The sequence below is a fragment of the Lipotes vexillifer genome, unplaced genomic scaffold (assembly GCF_000442215.2).
Source record: "Lipotes vexillifer unplaced genomic scaffold, Lipotes_vexillifer_v1.1 scaffold628, whole genome shotgun sequence".
Lineage (NCBI taxonomy): Eukaryota > Metazoa > Chordata > Mammalia > Artiodactyla > Lipotidae > Lipotes > Lipotes vexillifer.
Genome location: NW_006779395.1, coordinates 863847 through 872854, shown reverse-complemented (window position 1 = coordinate 872854; position 9008 = coordinate 863847). Strand labels below are relative to the sequence as shown.

The 9008-nt window shown below is 41.7% G+C and overlaps 1 protein-coding gene across 1 annotated transcript in view; it reads left to right on the top strand.

Annotated features, from left to right (window-relative positions):
- The first annotated feature begins 4422 nt into the window (after positions 1-4422).
- Positions 4423-9008, top strand: part of UPF2 (UPF2 regulator of nonsense mediated mRNA decay) — a 99108-nt gene continuing 94522 nt past the window's right edge. The window contains exon 1 of the mRNA XM_007452589.1: positions 4423-4489. The gene's annotated coding sequence lies outside the window, so the exon portion shown is untranslated. The remainder of the gene's footprint in view (positions 4490-9008) is intronic.

The window sequence follows — 9008 nt, the reverse complement described above, 5'->3', positions numbered from 1 at the left end:
CTTTCCACTTGTACTTTATTTTTAAAAAAATGTCTGGCCTCACCACGTGACACCTTAGTTCCCCAACCTGGGATCAAACCTGTGTCCCCTGCAGTGGAAGTGTGGAATCTTAACCAATGGACCACCAGGGAAGTCCCTCCACTTGTACTTTGGATACCATTCCTTTCCATCACAAAGATTTTGCTCCTTTGTTATCTTTTTTTCTCTCTCTTGCATCCCCAATATTTCCCTCCCTATTGGATCATTCCCATTAGTATACATTCTCTATATCTTTCGTTAAAAAATACAAAAACAATATAAAAGGTACAAAAACAAAATCCTCCCTGACTTCACATTCTCCCAGTTATAGTTTTCTATCACTCTTCACAATAAAATGTCTCAAATACCTGTCTTCACTTTTTCCATCTCCAGCTTAGTCTTGAACTATTCCAATCTGTCCCCCCTACTTCACTGAACTGCCTCCGACAAAGTCAATATTGAGCCCCATGGTGTCAATCCAGTGAGCTTTTTTCTGTCTTGATGTTACCTGTTCTCTCAGTAACACTTGAGACAGTTAACCACTTTTCCTATCCTGGAGCATCTCTTTTTTTGGCTTTTACAACACTATACCCTCCAGCTTTCCCCTCTCCTCACCCAGTCACCTTTTTAGGGACCTAACCTCTATATTTGGAAGTTTTTCAGGGCTTTGTCCTGGACCTTCTTCTCTTATTACATTTTCTTTGATCTCGTTCTTTCTTATGACTTTATTTATTTACTGGCCACACCACATGGCATGCGGGATCTTAGTTCCCTGACCAGGGATGAAACCTGTGCCCTCTGCAGTGGAGGCATGGAGTCCTAACCACTGGACCACCAGGTGATTCCCCCTTTCTTGACTTTAAATATTAGCTATGTTGATGGTGCTCAAATTATCATCTCTGTGCCAGTACACTTCTCTGAGCTCCAACTGCCCATTTGATATCTGTATTTGGATAACTCAGATCATCTAATTCTTCCGGTTTTAGCGTGAACTTTGCATCATTAAAGAAGCCTTTCCTGACCACTGTAACAGAAGCCACCTTATTCTCTCTCTCCAGTTCCTCACCATTATATTTCTATTATTTCTTTTTTAAAATATTTATTGATTTATTATTTATTTATTTTGGCCATGCCAGGTCTTAGTTGAAGCATATGGGATCTTTAGTTGTGGCATATGGGTTTCTTAGTTGCGGCATGCGAACTCTTAGTTGCAGCCTGCATGCATGATCTAGTTCCCTGACCAGGGATTGAACCCAGTATGGAGTTTTACCCACTGGACCACCAGGGAAGTCCTTTCCCTGTTACTTCCTTTGTAGCATTTATTCTATTTAAGTTTTTTGTTTACTGTCTATCTTGTGCATTTGATTATAACTTCATTTATTTGACTTTCACTATTTGCTATGCAGTATTTTAAGCACTTTATAAGATCTAATTTGCTTTTTTGACTGACCATGTTTATCAAAAGCTAAAGGAAAAAAAGAGCAACCTCACATTGCTTCACTTTTATTTTGGTGAAATTAATAGAAGCCAGTGTTAGTAAACTGATTTTCAACCTTACAATTTCATGAGAAATTTCAATATGGTTTGCTAACTAGTATCATGTTCCATATACTTTATACTTACATTTGCTTAAATACACTTCGGTTTATTTATTTTTTAAAATAAATTTATTTATTTTATTTACTTTTGGCTGCGTTGGGTCCTCATTGCTGCGTGCGGGCTCTCTCTAGTGGCGTGTTCAGTATGATAGTAGATAATATATTTACTAGTTTTGTGATCTTGAATAAATTACTTAATATTTCTGTGACTCAGTTTCTATACTTACCTACAGGATTATTGTGATTATTAAAATAACAAATGTAAAATAGCAAATGCTTGATAAAATGCTCTCCTTTTTTGATCCCCGTATTCACATGATTTCTTTTTAACACCTGATTTCTTTTTTTTTTTTTTTTTTTTCTAATTTCTTCGATTAGGAATTCTAGTTGAATAAAAGTGCTGAGAGTGGACATCTTTGCCTTGTTCTTGAGCTTTTCCTGAAAAGCGGTATACGGGCCTCTCACTGTTGTGGCCTCTCCCGCTGCGGAGCACAGGCTCCAGACGCGCAGGCTCAGAGGCCATGGCTCTTGTGCCCAGCCACTCCGCGGCATGTGGGATATTCCCGGACCGGGTCACGAAACCTGCATCTCCTGCATCGGCAGGTGGACTCTCAACCACTGCGCCACGAGGGAAGCCCCTGATTTCTTTTTAACACCTAATGAAAGGCAAAGGATTGAGGAGAAGGATTTATTTATCAGCAGCATAGGTGAATCTTCTTAAGGTAATCAGACAAAATGAGAAAAAGAAAATTTTGATGAGAACTTGGTGGCTATTGCTAGTATGGTGTTTTAGGATACTTCTCTCATAGTTGTTCATCAATGGTACAAAATAGCAGTAGTTGTCTTTCTCTTTCACTACCCTTTAAATGATGGGCCTATTGGTAGTTTTTTTTTCTAAGTACAGGAGGCATCAACACTCAGTTTGGAAGCACAACTTGTGTGCTAAGAATAAATGGTAAGTGGGAGCAACCTAATTGGTTGCCACCAACAGATGAATGGAGAAAGATGTGGTATATACATACAATGGAATACTACTCAGCCATAAAAAAGAACGAAATTTTGCCATTTGCAAAAACACAATGGACTTGGAGGGCTTTATGCTTAGTGAAATAAGTCAGACAGAGAAGGACAAATACTGTAGGTTATCACTTGTATGTGGAATCTAAAAAAGAAAACAAACTAGTGAATACAACAAAAGAGAAACAGACTCACAGATACAGAGAACAAACTAGTGGTTACCAGTAGGGCAAGGGGGGGCCAGGGGGGGCAAGGTAGGGGCAAGGGATTAAGAGGTATAAATTCTATGTACAATAAATAAGTTACAAGGATATATTGTACAGCCCAGGGAATACAGCCAACCTTTTGTAATAATTATTAATGGAATACAATCTTTAAAAATTGTGAATCACTATGTTGTACACCCGAATCTTATATAACATTGTAAATCAATTATACCTCAACAATTCAAAAATAAAGAATAAATGGTAAGTAAAAAACAGTAAATAGAGGCAAAGGGCAAAAGCTGAACACAAGTGAACCTAGACCTGCGTCAAGGATTTGAGGTTGCTAGTTGCTTATTTTGTGGGCGGGGCGCCGCACATCAAGCAAGAATCAAGACCAGTTTTGCACCTCTGTTCCTTTGGCTCCTGACCAGTCAAAGCCGGCCTGTACTTAACACCCAGTCAGATTCTGTTGGCAAACCCTAGCACCGTTTGGATAAAAATCGGAGGCCAGATGCGCGAGTTCATCAATTTAAAAGAAAATAAGTTGTTTAGATAATAAGTTGTTTAGATAAGCTGAGCCATTTTTTAAAGTTGACTTGGTCTCACATTTCAGAAGAAATGGCAAGACTGGCCAATTTTTTAACCTGATGATTTCATTCAATAATTCCAGGAGGTCATTCCACTGTAATTTTAAAAAGTTGCTTGCTAGAACAGGGTACTTTCTAAGATCTGTATGAAAAAAGCTCTGGTTCTTCTTCACCCTGGGGTACTTTTAGGTCGAACACCTAAAACTGCTTCTGGAAGTTCCCCCACGGGACTTTCTTAAATCTACACCCGTTCCTTACCACTTTGTACCTTCCTCACCAGCCATATTCTTTAGCATCTCCAGTTTTCAACTTCCTAAATCTTTAACTTCACCCCAGGAGTTAGTCCAATCAAACTTTCCCTTCTTAGACCTCTTCCTCACGTTAGCTCCAGGAAACTCCCATGAGAATCACGTGGCTAAGTTTGTCCTTAATGGCGCTCCGTAACTCGCCTACTGTGCCACCACCCTTCCTCACCTCCTGTTAGCTCCGCCCCACCCCCTTCTCGCTTTCCTCCCCTCCCCCCCCACCTCAGTGCCTGCGCTTGCGCACCTCCAATTCAGGCGCTTTCCCTTTCCTGGCGACCAATCCACTTCCTGCCTCCGGTCCTCGGAACATTCCTCCCCTCCCTTGAGGTCCTGGCTAGAGGTGCTGGTTGTTGCTGCCCTGAGGACTGCCTGTCTGAAAAATTCGCTCCTCTCATTGAGAGAGCAATTTGAAGCAGTCGCTATGTGTGTGGCACCTATCTGAGTATTTACTCGCGATCCTCCACCCCGGAGCTAAGCTAAGCGGGTGGGGATGCCGGCGGAAGGAAGCACCGGGCTGTTTTCGATCTGGCAATCGCACGGATAGCTGCTTCCTTTCCACCTCCTTCCGCCCCGCCCCCACTCGCAGCCCGGCCGCGCTGGTGAGTGGCGGGCGGGAGGGCCGGCGGGCGGAGGGAGGAGGGGGAGCTGAGGGAAGGCGGGCCCTCGGCTGCGAGCTAGGTGGGGGGAGGGGAGGGGAGAGCCCGAGCGCTGGAGTTGGTGCTGGGAAACCCGGGGCTAATGTTGACAACAGGCTCGAGGTGAGTCCCGGGGAACCTCCTTCCCCTCCGCTCCAACGATCGGGAGGAAGCGGGGCTGGGGGGCACCGGCCTGGACTCGTACTCCCTGGGGGACCCAAGAGGCGCCTCCGCACCCCAGCGCTCCGGGGGTGGCGAGCAGGAGCCGGACCGCGGGTCCGGCGTCGTCCTCACACCCCTCTCCTCCGGAGGCTCCCATCAACGCGGGAGCCCCTGGCCCGGGGCAGGCAGGAGGTGCGGTTGAGGGGGTGCCTGCCCCACATGCCCGGGCCGGGCCTCGGGGCCGGAGGTGGGGAGCCCGCCGTGACGGGCTGCAGCCGTTTGGGGGTGTGCAGGAGGGCGAGGGGAGGTTGGGGAAAGCTCTCAGGGAGCCGGGAGGGAAGCGAGGGCGAGGAAGTGGGGAGGGTGCGTGTGTGGGAGGATGTGGAGCGGGGAGACCGGCCGGAGCGTGTCGGGCTCCGTCGGTGAGGGAGTGTGGGGTGCGAAGTTCGGGTTGGGGCAAGGATGGTGCGCGAAGGTGACCGTGGACCCGCGTGGGAAGGGGAGCTGTGGCGGGGAAGCGTGTCGGGCAGAGGCGTGTGGAGCAAGAGCAGGGGGTTGTGGGAGACGAGGGTGTACGGGAAGGGGTTTGGGTGTATTGGGGCAGGCATTAGTGGGTGTACTTTGTTTTTTAGTCCCGTGGGCTGGTGATTCCTCACTTTGCCTTCATGCCGGGTCTCCTGGTCTTCTCTTGTTGGCCCTCTTGAAGTAACCGGACGATCGTGGGGTATTTGGTCTCCAGGTTGGCCAAGCAGATCCAGCTTTCAGGCTTGAGGGGACATTCTGGACCGAACCGTCAGTTCTCTTGCTCCCTTGGGGCTTGTACGCAGTGATGCCTCAGACCTGAGGAAAACTATTACTCACTTTGCTCCTTTAGCAGAGTTGTTGCGTGTTCATGAGGACTGTACAACTCCTCGAGAAAATCGTTTTTGAACTCTGGTGAAATTTGTAAAAGCTTTGAAAGAGTCCTTTATACTGAGGACGTTCTTTAAAGTCGAAGACTGGGAGGTAATGCCCCTGTGCGGTTCTGCCCTTAGAACATTTTGAATGAATAACCGAGAATGAAAAGAAAAAACAGCATTCTTTTACTCTGGAGTATTTTCAGAGCAGTCTCTTTGTGATTTCATACATCGTCCATATGGTAGTTTGCGAAGGAATATCTTTGAAAGGGAAACACCCCTTCCTCTGCACTCTCCCCGTACACGCCGTTGCTAGTACCTGTTTTGCCAGTAAAGTAGTTTTTACTTTCTTCTGGAAGTTCAGAGTATATTTAGAAAACCAAACAAAATATACAGCCCAAGGGTCAAGACACTATTTTGGGAGCTAGGAAGGTGGTTTTAAAGCATGGCTTCCTTTTAAGGACTGTGTGAATGTAATTATACTCAGTAAAATAGCTTGTAAGAGCTAATCATATCCAATTAAAAGGTCACTAATTTTTACTTTATTTTGAGATAGAATCTTTTTTAAAGTTTTAGTTTTTATTTGAAAAACTTGTGAAACATTTTAGGTAAAATAGATGTTTATTAAAGCATGAATTTATTAAAATAATTTAAAGAAATTCGAGCGTTTCATTAAATATAATTTAACACAGTTCAGTTTTTGAAACTTGATGTGGTACAAATGCATACTGATCTGAATCATGTTGTTCGTATCTTTTATTTGTCTTTCTAAATCTTAGAGTCAGGGCGTATAGTGGAAAAGAGCACTGGACACAGAGTTTCAACCCAGCCACTAAACTAGTTGTGTAATCTAAGGCAGGTCACTCAACGTAAAGATTGAGAATTAGAGTAGGTAAAATCTAGTACTCCTAACTTGAAAAATCTCTCATTTTAGGATGAACTTTTCAGTGTTCTCTGTGAAAGAGAATAAACATTTGTTGAATGCCTCCCTCATGCTGCTACTGGTTTAGAAATTTAAGAAGTCTGTAATTCCAGAGAGGTAGCAATAGTTCCATTTTATTGATGAATAGACTCAGAGAAGTTACATTGCCCAGTTTCCATAGCTAGCAGTTTGCAGAGTTGGGATACAAACTTAAAAGTCTGACTGACTTTAAAGCTCATATTACTTCATATTGCATTGCTGCCTTTACATGAACCTTTAGATTTCCATGGTATTTTTTGTTCACTGAAATTTAGTTCCAAGTGTACTTTGGGTATATGTTTGTAATACAGGGATGAAATGATTCAAAGGAGATACCACTCCCAAGACTTAAGGTTCTTACTGAGAATCTGTTTTGCCATGCTTTAGAGCAGAATTTTATTCATGAATGACTACAGTTTGATGTAGAAGGCACTTAAAAATCTATTGAATAATTGAGTACTGTGGAGAGTCACAAAAGTTTGGGAGACTCTTGTGCTAATAAATGATGATCCTTTATGAATTTGTCAGATTCCAAGTGAATTTCTTAATGTTTTAACAGAACTTAATATCTAATTTCATCTTCATAGATGAGATATTAATTATAAAATTTGATGCCATTCTTTTTTATATCCTGAAATGTTCCTCGTATCAGCTGAAATGTTGCTTGTTGCTGCTTCACAACAAAATACAAATTCTGTATAAACATTATTATTATTTTGCATAGAATTACAAATATTCCTAAGTAAGATTATCTTGTTACCTAGGAATTACCTGTCCCCATATATTTTAGCAGAGAATATGCCAGAAGTTAAAACATACTGCATAGCCATTATCAGGGACTCTTTCTACTTTGAGATACGTAATTCTGATTTGTTGTAGTCAGTATCTGTTGTCAAGTTTTCCAGCTGACAGTTTCGTATTCTAAAGGTTCTTCATAACTTGAGTTAAGAGTATGAGTTCAGATTCCAGTTCTGTCACTAGCTGTGGCAGCCTTGGTCAAGTTACCTGGTCAGGTCTCCATTTACTCATTTATAAAATAGGGAAAGTAATACCCACCTCATAAAGATTTTAGTATCAAATGAGATAATGTATGTAAGATGTTTACTCTGGTACCAGTGAGTAGTAGCTATTAGTATTCAATCTTTTGAAAGTTTGCTTGCTTTGGGGCAAAGGTGTTTATTTAATTGAAGCTGCATGAGAAATTGATAACTACACTTCCCAGATAGTATAAATATTAACAGTATCTTAGCACATAAATATGTAGTTATGCTCTTATATATTTTAATGATTGTTTAAACAGGATTAGCAGCCTGTTTTTGTTCAAGTTCTACCAATGGGGTTAACTAAAGCCTTTGGGTGTCATTGTCCAAAAAAATGCATAGAACATGGAAGTGGAGGCGAATAAGAGTAAAAACAGAAAAAGGGAAAGGAAGAGGCGGCTGAGAGAAGGTACAGGCTATGGAATGTGCCTCCAGAAATTACTGAAAGGCTTCTGTTGGCTTAGATTGTCTTTCTGTGGTAATACTTTATTAGAGGGCTGAAATAAATGCTTTGTGTCTATAAAATATTATTGCAAATGATTTCTTTGCTAACCTAGTTTTTATTGATGTAATTTAAAACCTATATTTGAAAATACTTAAAGAGTACTGTGTTTGTCTTTAGCTTGTTAAAAAAAAAAACTAGGTAAAGTCATTCTATACTTCTTAAATGGAAAGTATTTTGATTATCTTGGGTACAACTTTCAGATGATTTAGGAATTAAAACATGAAGTACTGTCCATAAAAGAAATGATATGAGGACATTAAGTTCTAAGTAGAGATGTATTTTTAGAAAAGAAAATCATGAATTTTGCTGGGGAATACATTTTTTGTTCCAGAGTTTATTTCCAGTTAACTGTATGGAACCTGTACTATAGACCAGTGCTATCCAAAAGAATCTTCTGTGATGATGAAAATGTTCTGTATCTGCACTGTCTGTACCCACTAGCCACATGTGGAGTTGAGCACTTGAAATATGGGTAGTGACTGGAGAACTGAATTTCAAATTCTGTTTAATTTAAATTAATTTACAATGTAAGTAGCCACATGTGGCTAGTGCAGTGGTTTTCAACTGGTGTTGATTTTCCCCCCAGGGGACATTTGGTGATGTCCAGAGTAATTTTTGGTTTTTAAAACTGGGGAGATACTACTGGCATCTACTGGATAGAAGGCAGGGATGCTGCGTTTAAACTTTGTGCAGTGCACGGAATAGCATCTCCCTCCTCCCATCCAGAGAATTGTCTTGCCCAAGATGTCCTGAGGCTGAGAAACCGTGGGCTGGTGGCCCTTGTATTGGCTGATATAGAAGAGAATATACAGTTTTTTTATAATCATTATTATGCTTAATTATAAACTAATTTTGACTAATACTAATAAAGAGATGAAAGGTCTAGTCCAGTTTGGGATAGTTAACAGTTTTTGTATTTGAAAGTTCGATAAGTTTAGAGCAATGAGGTGAAATTTATGAGTCTTCATAGGAGGCAAGAGTTCATTTATGCTCCCACTTAGATACTTGTATTGAATATTGTATGAAGTAGTGTCACCAGCATTTCTTAATGGCTGTGAAATGGCGGGGGGGGGGGGGG